Source organism: Mastomys coucha, unplaced genomic scaffold (genome assembly GCF_008632895.1).
Source record: "Mastomys coucha isolate ucsf_1 unplaced genomic scaffold, UCSF_Mcou_1 pScaffold21, whole genome shotgun sequence".
NCBI lineage: Eukaryota > Metazoa > Chordata > Mammalia > Rodentia > Muridae > Mastomys > Mastomys coucha.
In genome coordinates, this window is record NW_022196904.1 from 187,975,394 (window position 1) to 187,981,959 (window position 6,566).

At 45.8% G+C, this 6,566-nt stretch overlaps 1 pseudogene; it reads right to left on the bottom strand.

The window, feature by feature from the left end:
• Positions 1 to 6,184: 6,184 nt before the first annotated feature.
• LOC116104386 lies at positions 6,185 to 6,291 on the bottom strand (annotated as a pseudogene).
• Positions 6,292 to 6,566: the final 275 nt, after the last annotated feature.

Consider the following 6,566-nt stretch of genomic DNA (forward strand, 5'->3'; position numbering starts at 1 on the left):
TACCTGAGAGCCAATAGAAACCGGGTACTTTAGATACACCTAACCAATCGCTGGAGTGACACTACCTGTTGAAACACAAAGAGAAGAGTCAGACCATGTGATGAAGTTGTGTCTATTAATGAAGAACTCCCTAAAACAAAAAGCATCAGATACCTGTGGTCAGTGTTCGGCAGGAAATGGCCGCCGTTTTCTTCAGTCCCTTCCAGAGGATAGGCAGAAGGAGTTTCCTAACTCAGTTAATGAGGCTAGCATCAACCTATCACAAAACCATACAATGGTTAATATAGGAAAATGACACACTAATATTTCTAATGAATAGAGATGTGGAAAAATCTCAGCAAAACTGGTAAATTGGATTTAACAATGGGTAAGAAATTAGACTGAAGCAAACACCATTTAAGCTAGTTGTATGAAGCTGACCTCAAAATTAACTGATATAACACAAACTATTAAGCTGAAGTTTAAGAAAAAAATCACAGCAGCCTGTCAAAGGTTCAGAACAGCACTTGATAACCTATTAACATTAAAAAAAAAAACTTTAGTAAACTATGAAGGTGACCTTCTCACTCTGATAAAAAACTAAACCTCTCAGCTAACACCACATTTAATGGTGAGAAAGTGTAAGGCTTCCTGTAGGTTTCAGGAGGAAGACATGGATGTCTTTACTTCCTATCTGTTCCACCAGGTCCTAAGATCCCAGCTCTTAAAGGAAGTAAAATGCACACAGACTAGGAATGAAGAAATAAAACTACCTTGGTTCACAGAGGTTGCAGTTTATAATGTTCGTCATTAGGCTGTGGGGGGTGGCTCTTTTAGGTAGAGTTAATATTGCTATGATGAAATGTCATGACCAAAAGCAACTTGAGGAGGGAAGGGTTTATTTGGCTTACCATCATGAAAGGAAGTCAGGATAGAAATTCAAGCAGGACAGGAACCTGGAGGCGGAGGCTGATGTAGAAGCCATGGAAGGGTGCTGGTTACTGGCTCAATCAGGCAGCTTTCTTAGACAGCCCAGGACCACCAGTAGCCTAAGGGTGGCACCATTCACAATGGGCTCTGTTCTCCCACATGAATCACAAATCAGGGAAATGCCCTACAGGTCTACCCACAGCCAGACCTTATGAAGGCATTTACTGCATGAGGCTCCTTCCTGTTTGATGGCCCTAGCTTGTGTCAGATTGGCATGAAGCTCTTCAGCACAATGGACTAATTGGTAAAGTGTTCACTTGGGAAGCACGGAGACCTGAGGTTGGATCCTTACAATACCATACCCAGGTGTGGTATATCCTAAAATCCCAGAGAAGGCTAGAAGGGAGGCAGATCTCTAGAAGCTTGTCCAACTGTCCTGGGTTATACTGCAAAGACCTCCACATGTGCACATCTGTATCCATACACTCATATACACATATAAAAAATCCATTGCTCTTCTACATATCAGCGACAAATAAAGAATTTGATATTTAAAACAGAACCATTTGCCTTACCTTGGTGTAAATACAATAAAATCTATACAAGTTTTATATGAACACAACCACAGAACTCAGATGAAAGAAAGATAGATGTAAACATAAACACTGTTCAGAGGCAGGGTGATGCAATGTTGTCAAGGTGTGGGGGCTGTATAGCTTGATGTGCATGCTCAGAACAATCCTAACCCAGACCCTAACAAGTGATTTCGAGGATACTGATGAAATGATTGTAAAGCTTCTATGAAAGACACAAATCCAAGGAAAGCTACCAGCTCTGAAAGAAAACCAGGTTGGAGGACTGACTCTGCCCAGCTTCAAGACTGATGATAAAGCTATTGTCATCCAGACACTAAACTGAAAGAAAAAAGAACAAATCAACATAACAGAAAGGAAAGCCTAGAAATTATCTTTAACTGTGGAGCAAAACCAAGAGGATGGAGAGATTGATTAGCTTTCAAAAATGGCTCTGAGACACTTGAGTATCCATGTAAAAAAAAAATCAGTTTAGACACAGACCTTATAAATACTAAGTCAAAATGGATCACAGATTTAATGTGAGATGCAAAATTATAAAACTCCTGGAAAATATGACTTTGGGCACACGGATGAGCTTTTAAGTACAACACTGAAAGCATGCTCCACAGAAGGAAGAAATGACAAGCTGCCCTTCTATTAAGAGTAAAACCATGTTGGAAACAAATGATGTTCATGAAAAAAAACTTTATCCAAAACTCACAACCTATACAAATTAACACTAAGGAGATGGTGACCTAATTTAAAAATCAAGCAAAAGACCAAACGATACCTCAACAAGGACTACCGAGTAGCAAGCATGCAAATGAGAACGTGTTCCCCACTGCGTATCCTTGGGGGAATGTAAGCCATAAGCTAGCACTCCATGCCCATCACAATGACCCAAATTCAGAATACAACATCAGTGGGGTACCACAGGAACTCTTACTGACACTGGCGTGTAAGACATTGGGGGCCAGTTTGCTATTTCTTTGTCTTTAATGTTTTAAACTTTAAACTTTGTATTGCTTCTTTGTGTGTAGAAGAATTTGAATCCAGCAACATGGATGCTCTGGCCAGGGATCACACCCAAAGATATGATCCAAGTGGAGTGCAGACACAACCTGGATTACAGTCCGAGCTGACTGGAATACAGGTGTGCCCTTAGTACACACCTTTATTCCTTAACAACGAGGGTTAAGGTTAGCTTGTAGGAGGGAGCAGCCATGTTGAACTTTCCATCTAACTGAGGGGCAGACAAAGTGACAAATCAGAGAAATGCTGGGGTTCAGGAATCACCGTTCAAACCATACAAACACTGATCTCAGTTAAGCAAGAACGGTTTATTAAACGCATACCTTAACACCAAACATTCAGGACCGCAGAAAGGACTCGGAAGCCTAACTTCAGTACTAGTTTGCTCTCAGGTTAGGCTTTTTATAGGAAAAGCCAGCTTCAGAGGTTTAAAGGGCAAGGAGGGGAGCAGTTGACTTACTAGGCAAAGTATTATCAGCAAACCTTTAAACTGACTGGCCCTAAGTAAGGTAAGAAGGGTGGTGGGCAGGGAAATCTCAAAATATTGAGATAACAGAGCATGAGTGTTATAACCATATTATAATTATATTATATTTTATGGTATAATCATAACCTTTGGCTTATTAGTAGCATTCGGCAATGTCAATCACAGAACCCACAGTGGGCTCATCTGTGCAGGAAGGTGCAGGCAGAGTTGCAGAGTGACCCAAAGTATTTTAGACATAGCAGTTCATGTTGACCTTAGATTTGATGGGTCCCACATAAAGTTTTGTAGAATTTCTTAAGATTAGTGTTTTTAAATAATTATTTATTTGTTTTATGTATATGAGTACACTGTAGCTGTCCTCAAACACAACAGAAGAGGGCATTAGATCCTATTATAGACAGTTGTGAGCCACCAGGTGGTTGCTGGGAATTGAACTCAGGACCTCTGGAAGAGCAAGCAGTGCTCTTAACCACTGAGCCATCTCTCCAGCCCCCAAGATTAGCAAACCTCATACAGAACATTCAGAACAAAACAGGGTGTGTGGTCAGCAAGTCCTGGAGCCAAGTCACTTCTCTGTGCCAACGACGAGCAGGTCTGTTACAGCAACAGTATGAAATAGCTGGCAGGCATGGAACAAAATAGCTACGGTTACTGTGTGTGTGTGTGGGGGGGGGTGTCAGATCATAATAAGAAAGGTTTGACCAGATGAGTCAGAGATAAGATACACCCTGTTACATGACGTATCTATCTCCTATGAGATACATCTGTTCTCATAGGAGAACAGAAAGGAAGAGAGATGACTTTAGAGTAGGGAGAAAGAAAGGTAGAGTGGGTGGGGTGTACTGGGTGGGGTGTGTGTGTGTATGACAGTTTTACCAAGACAGTTCTACAGAGATAGGCAATAGAGAGAGAGAGAGAACAAGCTATACACAGGTGAAGAAAGAATGAGCCAGAGAAAGAGGAGCCAAAAGAGTAGAACAGATTGCCAAAGTTAGTATGAGGCCCAGTAGAGCAATTCAGTCAGAAGCTGAGAAAAGCCACATTGAAACAGTCAGCTTTGAAAATTAGATTTTACAGGGGCTAGAAGCTTCGAGGCCTAGGCCTAGGGATAGGACAGAGAAGGAAATGCTCTGGGCTCAGCCCAAGCCATGCATTTGAACAGCTTGGGTATGACTCTCATCCCATCCCATAGCATTTACGTTTGTGAATTTCACATCATGAACCCTAATACCATTTATTTTCCCCTCTCTTCACACTTGCCATCCATCCTTGCAACTCTATGCCCCAACAGCAGGGAAAAAATCTCACTGTGGAAGTTATCATGTGTCACTGTATCCCATAGTATACCCTTTGTCCACACTTCTTTTTGCAAATGTTCATTACAATGTCTCCGGGCTTCTGCTTCTGGCTTCTGCTACTCTATCCGAGGTTCCAATACCGGAACTTCACTGAGACTTCTCTCAGATATCCTGTTGTTTTACTATGTTATGGAGATCCTGATGTTTGATATCTATAAGACCAGTCCCTTCATGCACTCCAGCAGTTCATCGATCGAGTGGGTGTTGGGGTGGGGCGATCTAAAGCCCTGGACCCGAGCCTGAAAGGTATCTGAACTGGTCAGCCCTCCAGCTCTCCTGCTCTTATTACCTCAGGGCCAGGTCACCCACATCCCCTCCATCAGGGTCAGTTCTACTGTGCTGCCCAGGTGAGGGGAAGGGCCAGCTCTCCTGCTCTCATGACCTTGTTGGGGACAACTCTCCAGACCGCTGCTCGTGGTGAAGGCAAAGGGAGGAGAGGTGATCTCTTTCTCATCAAGGCCACGACACAGCAGACAAGAAGCAGGGCCAGCTCTCCCATACTCACATCCTCAGGACTAGCTCAGTCAGCTCTGCTGTGCTGCCAGGTGAGGTGTCTGATGACTCTGGGGTCAGTTCTTCTGCCTGCTGTAGGTGGTGAGGGGTAAGGAGCGAGGGACGAGGGGTACATCTCTCCCTTGCCCATGTCACAGTTGGAAGAGGAGAGGTGAGGTCAGATCTCCCAAGCTCATACATGTGGGGCTGGCTCACCCATGCCCTTGCCACCAAGGCCAGCTCTACTGTGTGCCCAGACGAGGTGCAAGGCCTGCTTTCCCAAGTGCTGCAGCTGGTGAAGGGCAGGATCAACTCTCCTGCTGTCACAGATCCCAGGGCCAGGCCTCCTGCTGTCATGACCTCAGGGCCAGGTCTCCTGGCCTCAGGGTCAGGTCTTCGGCCTGCTACAGGTGGTGATGGGCCAGAGGGGAGGAGGGTCTCTCTCCCTTATCCATACTACTTCACAGGAGATGAGCTGTAGAGTAAGCTCTCCCATACTCATATCCTCAGGGCAGGCTCACCAGAGACTCCCACAATGTGTGGGGCCTGCTTTCCTGCTCTCTGGCTCTCCAGAATACTGCAACTGACTAGGGACAAGGTTAGGTTTCTTGCTATTATACTCCTAGGGCCAGCTCTCCCATGATGCCTAGGTGAGGGGTGGGACCAGTTCACACAGCCCTCAGACATCAACATCTGGGCCCCATGCTACAGCCCAGACCAAGCCTGGCCCTTGGCAGTTAATAAACCCCTGCTACTGCAGGGCTGTGGACCCAGATGTAGCCCCCGGGTACAGCACAGGCCAGGAGTCCACCATGGTCTAAGTGGTATCAGTGGCTCCTCACAACAGACTGTTTCTCACTTCTCTAGAGTAGTTCTGCCTCTCCTCATTGTGCCCACATCTTTCTGCTTCTTTCTCTTCCATTTCTCCACCATTTACTTGCTCCTCTTAGTGGTGCCTAGGCTCTCATGGTCCCAAGTATCTGGGATCATCTCAGGAGTGCTATGTCTCCTTCGGGCATTATGGAGCTGGGTGGGGGTTATCTTGGGCATGGTCTATACCTCCAGGTCCGCACAGCTCTGGACTGGAGGTCAGCTCAGGCTAGCTCCCTGTCTGGGCCCCATGGCACGGACCTGGTGGTCACCTTGGCCTCACTTCTCTCCCAGCCACCTACGTGGCCCCATGTGAGGGTCGTCTGTCTTGGGCTCACTCCCACCCAGGCCCATAGTCCCAGGAGGCGTTCTTCTAGTCTCTGTCTTGCTCCTCGCCTGGAATACTGTCTGGGTCTCCATGGCACTGGACGGGTGGTCATCTTGGCTTGCTTTTTTCAGGGAACGTTAGGCTACGAGCATTTCATGTTCCTAGGTCATCCTCTCTCCTCTTTCCCTACTGACACACGGGTGATACAGCAGCCACACCTGCAGTGCCTCTAGGGGCAGGAGGTCTTTACTTTTTATTTTTAATTAGCATGCAAAGAATTAAGTTTCATCTTGGCCATTTTCAATAGTTTGGCAGTTTCTTGTAAAATTAAACATACTAGGAAAGAAAGGCTGTGGATGCCTTTCTCCCCAGCACTTGGGAGACATGCAGGCAGATCTCGGTGAGTTCCAGGCTGGGGAGAGATGCAGGCAGATCTCGGTGAGTTCCATGCCTTTCTCCCCAGCACTTGGGAGAGATGCAGGCAGAGCTCGGTGAGTTCCAGGCTGGTCAGGGAT